Here is a 10,877-nt window from a genome sequence, read left to right on the forward strand (position 1 = left end):
GTAGACCCATTGTTACTGTTTAAAAGTAAATTTAGAATATATTCATTGCTAGCCAACAGGCAAGTGCAGAATAGAGATATTGTTTTGAAACAACGCAGGTGAAACATGTTACACAACAGAAGAGAGTTAGAAATAGTAAAGAAACAGGGAAAAGTTAAATCTAAGGATATTGTCAAGTAAAAGATATTTTAGCTTTCAGTTTATTTTATTCAAATGAACTTGGTATTAGTAAAGTTGGTTTTGTTGAAAATTACTTTAAAAAAATAGCAAAGTTTATTTTGTTGCAAGGAGTTGACATTGTGACCGCCCAAGGTGGTCGGTCAGAGGTCACGGGGTTAAAGGTTACCTCGGGTCGTAGTTTGGTTGACCTTAGTGACGATGATCAAAGCTTCAACATACAAACCGTCGATGACGTCATCGCATCGAAAGGTATGATTTAAAACTTTATTTCTTCTTGACTTTAACTTTGGTCAAATAACCTTAAATTATCATTTAATTAAAGTGTTATTTGTCATATGGAAAAAGAGCGATTATTGTATATTGTAAAATATAGTTTCGTTGCTAAAAATTACATTTTTACAGTAGAAGGTAAATTGCTGTTTCAGTGAGTTTCGAACTCTTGACCATGAGCCTTAGCTTTCACAGTAATACATCTAACAGAAACTTACTAATACATTTCTCAGGAACGTCACACCACTTGTTTAGGACCAAGCTATTGATCCAAACAACTCTTCTAAGCGTCGTCCGATGGTTTTGATGACGTCATTGATCCTCTCTGTATCTGAACTGCTGACCCTCGGAATGGGGTCGATGTCGTAGAAGGGGTCGTGACCCCAGTGGCAAATATGACTAGGAGTTTACAAACTTATTTCTAGCGCATCTATTTTGTTTCCAGCATTAGTTTAGAATTTGTTATAAGCAAGAGAACTGGAAAAGAGAAACAAGGTTAGGTTACGTAAAATTTTTAAGTGCTAAGCTATTTACAGCAATTGCTTTTATGCACTTTTGCGTATCCTTTTAAGAGTCATTCTTGACATTTTAGCGATTGTGTTTTAGCAACGAAACATATGAAGTAACCTTAAAGGTAGCTTTGCAGTTTAGGAACGAAGAAATTGTTCAAAACCTTCTGTGTTCTACAATCTAGAATGTCTGGTGACACCATAATTCTTTCTTTTTATATTTTTAACTTAGTTATCATCGTTAGACGCTAATTGTTTGGTCTTTCTGATTGAAACTGATAAATGTAAATACGTTTTGGCTGAAAAACCAAATAAAACAGAATAATAAACACTGATGTTAATGGTCTGCTGTGATATTCAGAAAAAAAAACCACCAGCCTTTGCAGATTTTGCTATATAAATTTAAAACATTATCTGGAAAATTGATGCTTTAATTCCAGATTTAGGGCAAAATTAAGATGATTATGAACAATATCTTTGTTAGCTTTTGACATGGATCATTAATGAATCGGTATTCAAAAGTCTGAGAAAAACCTATAGCTTAAGGATTTTGGCGGTTTAAAATAATATTATTGATATTATGGCAACGTTCAATAAACTGAAAGTGTAAATCAGTGTTTCCCAACCTTTTTTACACTAGTGCCCCCTTGGGCTCAGTATTATTTCATATCGCCCCCCTCATCTTGTTTTACAGTAAAGTATTATATTAATCGTTGTCTAACATCATATTGTCTTCACTTTCGTTTCGATAAGCTGTCAGTCATGTTTTAGGTTGACTAACATGCATTCACTATAGGAATTTATACATACATTATTTCACCAGGTTATGTCATTACCAGGAAAATTTCATATCTTTCTGCACCAAGACTTTAAATCCTTTTGTAGTCGCGGGCACCAACCAAACTCATGAATGTCTCTGTTGGCCGCGCAAAATTTTAACTTAGAAAAATGTTAGAACAACTGTGAATCAGGCGAGCCTCGAATTTCTTGTTATCCATGCTAATAATGAAAAGTGTAATAGTGTTTGTTAATCTTTTGAAGTCCGGGCGCACCTGGCGAGCGAAGCGAGCGCGATTTTTTTGGGGTATAACGGCATTTCTTATTACATTGGCGAAAAAATAAAAAATGTTAAAAAATATATGTCTAATATTTTTTAATACGTTTTCCGTTTGTCCGCGACACACTTTGCTGCCTTCCACGTCCCAACGGTAAAGAAGCGATGATCTAGTCCAAATACAGCATCAAAACGTAAACAAACTGGACGTAGAAAGATCATTCGCGCAGCGCGAAAATTTTTCGCCCGTACTAAGTTAAGATAGTCAAAAAGTATTTAAAATGGACTCGTGTCTAGTTGTCAAAGAGGCGGTGGGTAGAGGGCCGTAGGTTGGCGACCCCTGCTTTAAATATACAAACATTTTGCCGCGTATAAAACGGTGAAACGCAACAGCAACAACCAACAGCTTTACATAAAACCAATTATTACGTAACGATGGTCGGGAAACTACTACAAGTTCGCAGTACGAAAGTTGCCATTTAAGGTTAAAAGTTACCTACGTCCTACAGTGCTGTTGGTTACTATTTGTATGTGAACTTTTTATAACATTTTGATATAAGTACTTTCATGTAACGCCCCCTTATGTGCGTTCAGCGCCCCCCAAATCATGAACAGGCTCAAAACGCCCCCTTGGAACTCGCCAACGCCCACAGGGGGGCGGTACCGCCCACGTTGGGAACCTCTGGTGTAAATAGTTTTTTTTAACCAAGGCTTTTGGAAATCAATGATTGATTTTTCAAAGGTAAAATATCCTTGGCTTCCCGTTTAATTCCTTCCTGAAGTAGTTAGGCCATTTCCGGTTCTATGAAAGTATTCAAAAAAAACTTCAAGTACATTACTTTTTAATCGACTGCGTTTATTTTTTGTTATTTAACAATGTCGGTGTAATACAAGATTTAAAATATTTGCTGTGGTACTTATTATTGTTGTATTAGGTAATGCTTTCTTGTTTGTTTAAAAGTGGTCAAATGTTATGTATCCACTCAAGTTCACACTTATTTTATCCGACTACTAAACCAACAGTTGTCTTACCATGCTGCACCGTATATTACAGTAGCGGTAAAATCGGGAAAGTGCTTCTGGTTTCCGTTGCTGCTGTGCCTTGCTATTCCATCTGAGATGTGACGGCAACATTTTCATGACTATAGAAGAACTACTGGCGCCTGGTTCCAACACAAGCGTTGTAGGAACGCCTGGCCCAGTTGGCCTCCTTGGCCCTAAAGGAACCACAGGACGCATTGGGACTTATCAGGGCGATATTACACGTGTTCAAAAACTGAAAGATAGACAGAAAGACGTTACAGATAAGTTTAAAGGCAGGGGCTTGTTAAACGCCAATCCCAACCAAAATTCGAAGTTAGTGTACAGTGTTGAGTCGTATAGACCCTACATATATATATAGGCCCTAATATATATATATGTATATATGTTTTAACTGGTGTTGAAAAAATCAATTAAAATTGCTGCCAAAAAGGTGTTTCTAGAACCCCTTTGTTTGTAGACCATATGTGGAGCATTGTTCAAAGAGTCCTGTTTGAATTCCAGCAAAATCCATTGTTCAGTCGGAATTAAAAACTGGAAGGCTGAATGATTCGGTAATGACCCCTCACGGTTGCAATAATATTACGTATACACCATACAGAGGAAGACTCGACAATTTGCATAATTCACATAATTTACAGACTAATGGTGGGATATGGGTTTCCAATTCAGGTAATAAACGGAATATACGAGTAATCATTACACCGAAAGCCATCGCAGACTCACCGAATCCGTCGATCAATCCTGCAAGGCTGCTATAAAAACAACTAGCCTGCAGTGGGGTTCGAACTTACGGCCTCTGGCAATAGTTCGAACTTCATATAGTTGTTTTTAGCCTGCCTTGCTTGCATCATAATCGACAGACTCGGTTATTTGGGAAGGATCATACGTCAGCCGTAATCGTCGGTCAAAAAGCAGCTTCAGAAAGGATAGATCACAGTTGTTGACACGCATGTGTTTGTATATTTCATATATGAGAGATCCTTGTATATAGGCAATATGTAGTCCAATAAGTATTTTAGTCATATACTTGAACGGACCAGTAGGCCTACATTATTTTATTTACTTGACCAAACATTAAAAATCTTTTGTGAAACTAAATTTAGTAATATTTTGGTTAACACATGTAGGTCATAATACAATCTTCCTCTAAGTGGATTTAGGCCGACCAACGAACATCACTGGCATTATAACGCAAGGCACCAACACAGCGACGTTTGGGTCTCCTCTTTGAAAATATTTTACAGCAATCTTACTGGCCCGCGTAGTTATGTTCAGGAAGGGAGTAAGCAGGCCAAGTCGACCATTTTATTTCTTGTACTGCTTCATTAGTCGAATAGTTCAAATTAGGTAATTATTTGCCTTTTAAGGTCTTCGTTGGTAACCATGACCGATCAACCTACAAAGTCAACATGTTTCCGGATCCTGTAACAGCAAGATTTTTTAGGCTTTATGTGCTGACCTTCAAAAAATTAACAGCGCTTCGAATAGAATATTTGACGTGTTAAATATTTGTTTGCCGTTGTTATAAACGTATTGTAAAAATGTTACAAATGGTTAAACATTTAAAATTTATAACCTGATAAAAAATATACCCAGTAAGCACAGAAGTAAGCATTAGTTTGCGTTTTTGTTTCACGTAAATGTTAAATCATTGACAAAATAGGAATAACACCAACCATTTCAAAAGCGATAGTTTAATCGACCGTCTTGCGTAACTTAAAACAGAAGAGATGAAAAGGAGCGATCAAGTTATCACCAACCTTCAGTGTTTTATTGCTTGTTTGTATAAGACCTATGTGTATTGCGCAACTAAAAAGCTTTCAGTGATCACATCAATCGTGATTGGTCGCATAATAAATAAAATATTGAGGATGATAATATGTTGGACTAACATAAATTTGCAGTTTAGCTTACTTCTTTATGACGTCACGTTTAACATAACTTCATGACATCATCTTAGATTTTGACGGATAGCTGTTATGACTAAATGCAAAACGTGAAAATTTGAAAAATAATGTCTTTAACCAAAATTTCGGAAATAAACGATTGATTGATTGATTGTATTGGAAGTGAAGTATCCTTGGCTTATCTTATAGTTTAATTACCTTTTCGCTTCGAGAGTACTCGTTTTACTAAAAAATAAATAGATTTACAAGTAAAAATCATACATTATTTTTACTAGTTTATGAACACGAATTTACATAACTTTAACATTTAATCAACTGCGTGTAAGTTTGATCAACGACATAAAATAACTCTTAACAATTAAAATATAACCATAGACATTTAAATTCAATATTTAAAGCCGGATACCATAATTGTTGTCCAGTCAACAAAGTTTAAAATTTTAACAAAATTTTCGCAGAAGGTTTTATTTTTATATTTTTTTCTTAATTCTTCTTCAAATATTTATTAAAGCTTCTAAATGCACATACTTTTGTCAAAAAAGCAAAGCATTCAGGTAAGAAAAACATCAATATGTTGAATTATCATGTTTGTCTGTGCATTTTTAGATTATTATGCATATCATTTGAAATAAAACACAAATCAAATGTAAAAACATTTAAATAAATTATTGGGTTTTATGTTCTCACCCTGACTATAATATCACTTTTGTAGGGTAAAATGTGAATGTTTCAAACAAAAACAATGTCAAACAATCAAGTAAAACAAAAATGCTGAAGATTTTACTAGCTTTCAGTTGGATAAATGCTTTCACAAATGGTGAGTTTTTAATTATTAACCATTACTTTTATGTACTAATCTAAACTGTTTCAGTCATATCTGCAAATTGCGATGAGTTTACCAATGTAAATACAACTGTGGATGGATTAATACTGATGGAGTATAGCAATGGATATGAAACAGAATCAATAGTTTCGTTTAGTTGCGAGGATTTTTTCTTTTTGTCTGGTTCAACGGCAGCTGAATGTTCAAGCGATAATAATTGGGTTCTCAATCAAGAAAACCCACCGCAATGTTCCAGTAAGCTAAAAGTATTCGCGAAGTCAGTTAGTTCAGTATAACCCATGTGGTACATGTAGCCTACACATTAAAAATATTGCTAAAACTAGATAATATTTTAAGATTTGTTCTACAATTACTAGATTAATTTTAAAATGTATTGTTTTTACAATTGTTATTTGATTTTCTTTTAAAATGACATTTATTTACAGTATTTGAATATATAACTTATTTTTACAGGTAATATTAAACCTCAGCTTTAAGTTAAAATTTATTGTGAAAAACTTAACTAAACTTTATCAATATTTTTCTACCTAATAGTTTTATGACTAAGGGAATACAGTTTTATGACAACTTATATTTACAGGATCCATCTGTAGTGATATAAGTGCCCCTGATAATGGGGATTTGTCGTGCACGTTTGGAATGAAAACCGGTTCAGTTTGTAAGTTTACTTGCAAGAATGGTTATTTAATAGAAGGCCTTCCAGTAATACAATGCAGTGCAACTAAGCAATGGACCAATAGTGTACCAATATGCAAAGGTAAGGTGAAGAACGTTTTTAAACCTTTATTGTTGTTTAAGCTATTAAATCAGTGAAAAATGGATTTATGTATTGCACCTATTTTCATTATTTTGCTTTCTAAACTTCTTGTTCTTTAATTTTTTCTATTCAAAGGTTAATTTAAGTTTTTTTTTAAATATATTTTTAAGACTTTTTAAAATTATAAAATAGAGTAATTTTATTCTCAAAATAAACTTGTAGATTACTATTAAATCAGGCTGTCAAAAATAACTTAATAACCCAGCTAAAATCTTCATTTTGCTTCATTTGGCCTTAAACTTTATATACTTGTGATTTTAGAGAAATCGTGCCCTGCCCTTTCTGTTCCATTGAATGCAAAGATGAATTGTACAAATGCCATGCAAACCAACTCCGAGTGTAGGTTTACTTGCAATGAAGGGTTCACCTTAACTGGCACTCCAGCTACACTCTGTGATGCAAGCAACCTACAATGGTCAAACGATGCACCACTTTGTCTGTGTAAGTATGCTAAAACCAGTAGTGTTATCATTGAAAAATAGTTTATTTTTATCTCTATTTTTATTACATATTTTTTTAACATTTTTATCTCTATTTTAGTGCAAAATTCAGTTCTGCCTGAAATTTAATTCTATATATTTTCACTGCCAGTAATATTAATTATCAACAAATTAGATTTATCCCTTTCTTTACTTTTAAATCGAATTCTGTTTGAATATTATTGTTCTTATCATTTTTTATACATTTCAGTGTCTCCATGTCCAGCTATTGAACTTACAAATGGAGATGTAACATGCACTGATAGTGTTAAAGTTTCATCTGTATGTACATTTACTTGTGATGAAGAATATTATTTAGAAGAAGGTGTAACTGAAACAATGTGCGTGTCTGGGACCTGGTCAAACAAAATACCTACTTGCAAAAGTATGTTACTCTATCTTAAATTAATTTGTTTTATTTAATAAAAAGTATATAATTTTGATGTTTGAATTCATCATTTAAATATAAATTTCGTCCTAAAGTTATTCAAACTATTTAATTTTCAGCTACCTCATGTGATGTGCTGCCCAATCTAGCAAACGGTAACGTTGAATGCACGGACAGCAATAAGCTTGGATCAACTTGTGTGTTGTATTGTTCAGCTGGCTTCACTTTGAAGGGAGAGGGGAGCGTTGAGTGTGTTGACTCACAATGGACACATCATCTTCCTAACTGTGTGAGGTGCTTACCAGTATTATTTATCTGTTTTGATTGCTAGTCATTTCCAGTTAGTAAATGAAAAAAGCCATTTTCTATGGTATGACTGTTAGTTAAAAAATAATTTTATTGGTCTTTTAAAAGATGCTATGTTTTATTTAACTTTATATTTTTACATTTTTAAATTGTAAGTATATAATAATGCTTCCAGGGCAAAATGTCCCCAACTTGATGAATTGATGCGTGGAACATTCACTTGCACAGAAGAAACATTGACATCTTCAGAATGCACTTATTCCTGTCACCCAAACTACTTTTTAGTCGGGGAAAACCCGATTGTTTGCGGTAACAACTCTCGATGGAATTTACCTCAGCCAAAATGTGAAGGTAATTTTATTACCTTCGACATGTATTAAAACAAGTGTTTAATTGTGAGAAAACAGCAAGTATCTTGATAAATGTTTTTTGTGATTAAAAAGTATGTATTAATATTAAATAGTTGAAGCTTATATTAGTCTTTAAATAAATATTTAAGTAATGAATGTTTTTTAATAAAGAAATTTCAAAGTAGGCCTTCACTAAATCAAGTAGATGCTAAAAGGAACATCAAATCTCACATAGAAGTAGACTTAATTTTTAACTTTAATGAGATACTCGAAACCTTCAAAATGCTACCAACTTCTATATGACCTTGATATTGCTAATAAATCTAACTAAACCTGCAACCATTAAGAAAATTTTCGTGACATCATATGACCGATATGACATTTCAATGGTACAACCAGCTGTGTTATACATTAGTGTGTAAGGATCCTCCATGTATGCAAGACCTGATGGTAGTGCTTGACATATCTGCTGCATCGAGCGAGCAAAACTTCAGGCAACAAATCGATTGGTTGTTGAAGGTGCTTGCCTCCTACCAAGGCCCTGTTGAGGTGGGCGATGTACAGGTCGGAGTCATGCGCGTCTTGTCAAACGCCCCACTTCTTAATTGCGGAACCGAAATAGATGATTTTAAGCCTGAGGTAAGTTAAGATTAAACTTATGTCTTAAACGTTTTTAATCCATAACCTAAACGCCAGTAAAATATAATTTTACTCCTTAATTAAAAATTTGGGGCAAAAGCTGGTTTAAAAAATACTTTGTCTAAAAGCTCAGTTTAAAATTTCATGTTAAAAATTCTCATCAGCAATCCTTGAAAGATAAACAAATTATTTGTTTCCTGATTAATAAAACAAAAAATTTTCCGTGAGTTTTGTCTTTTATTCTTCCTTAAACAGTCTTTTCATAATTGTTTTTTTACAAAATAGTTTTTTTAGTTTTTTTATTAAATGTGTGTTTCAGATCATAGTTGACTTGAAGAGTGGGCCTTTGGCGAAAGTTGTTGATCGTGTGAAAGAACTTAAACACATTGGGGGATGCCCCGGCACACTGGCCTCGGTGAAACATGCGGTGCATTATTTCAACGTGGTCGGAAGGTCACCAGACAAGGTCAAACGGGTCATCCTTCTACTCAGCAATAACCACGACCAGGTCGCACTCAAAAGGTCACAGGGTTATGCAAAAAGCGAAGGTAGCCTACAAATATAGACATGGTGTCAAAAACAACATATTTAGAATAAGGGTATAAACAATGACGCAAAAAGCACGGTTAAATCCAAGCACAGACAGAATACATGCATTGAGGAATAGTGAAAATAAAATAGAGCTTTTGAATGCGACATCCAAGATTAGAAGGCATGGTTGAGCAATTGTCAAATTTATAACAGGGACATTGTTAGGCATACAGTATGAAAAGAAAATACACCTTACTGCCAAATAACTAAGATTAGAATATTGTTTTAACAGAGTATTTTAGCGAGTAAAAACGCCACACTTATTTTAAACATTTGTCAGTTGTATATGTTGATTAAGTTAAAGTGAGATTTAGTTTATTTTACTACAAGGAGTTGAAATTCAAACTGCCAAAGTTGGTCGTTCATCACTTGCCAGTTTAAAGGAGACCTCGGATTGTAGTTCAAGTTATCTGAGTGACGATGAGCAATCATTCAACATAAACGATCTCATTAACTCTAAAGGTAAACCCCGAATACTTCTCACTCCCTAAATGTTGACGAACTGATTTGTAATATTGGAAATGAATCTTGCAAGATAAATGCCAACCTCAATTCCAGATCAGTAATACTTAAACTGTCATAAGTATCTCTTGCTACCAGGCAAATTATATACTAAAAATAAGTTCTTTTCCTCCTTATTTGTTAACCGACATTTCGACTATCCAGGAAGTCTTCATTATTTGGCGTGGTGCTGTTACGTTCCCTAATTAATATCCTAGTCGAAAATGTCGGTAATTAAATAAATAGTACCGGTAGGAGAACATATGTTGTTTATTTAGATATACTAACGATGATTTGCCGGCGTAATATATAAAGATACCTTTTAACATCTATGAATAATGTCTGACCTGAACTACTAGCTTTGCTAGACGATGTTGCTGTCCAGCTTGAACATTGATGGAATATATTGTGTGCTTGTCTTATTGACACCTGTGCTATGAAGTGCTGTTCTTTCCAATGTAAAACTACCTTCGTGTTACTCAAAATGTTAAGAATCCACAACTTTGTAACACTTGCTATACAATATCATTACAAAACTTTATATTCCAGGAACCTCGCACCGTGTGTTTTTGATCAACTTCTGGCTTCGAGCTATTCTTGTGACCATCGTCACGCATTGGTAGTTTTGATGACGAGACTAAACTCGAAAAGTCAAAGTTACCTGTTATCCTGCTTAAGGAATAGGAATATACTTTTCATTCTTCGACGTTTTATACAAAGAAGCACACCCTATGAACTAACAAAAGAAATGTAGCCGGTTCAACAGAAAAAGGGGCTTATTATAAAACACAGTAAAGCCGTTAAACCTTCTTTTTCAACTATAGGATTCTTGATGCAATTTGTTATTACAGAAAACTTTTACTTCTTTGAACTGTTGTATAAAGGTTACATCTAAATGCTACCGGTAAACCGAAAAACAACATTTGCGTTTTTGCGCATTTCTTCGTTTTGTTTTTTGTAAATATCGGCCTGAAATATAAAATAAACCAATAAGAGGA

This window comes from Ascidiella aspersa, chromosome 7, assembly GCF_963924565.1.
Source record: "Ascidiella aspersa chromosome 7, kaAscAspe10.2, whole genome shotgun sequence".
In the NCBI taxonomy this organism is placed as follows: domain Eukaryota; kingdom Metazoa; phylum Chordata; class Ascidiacea; order Phlebobranchia; family Ascidiidae; genus Ascidiella; species Ascidiella aspersa.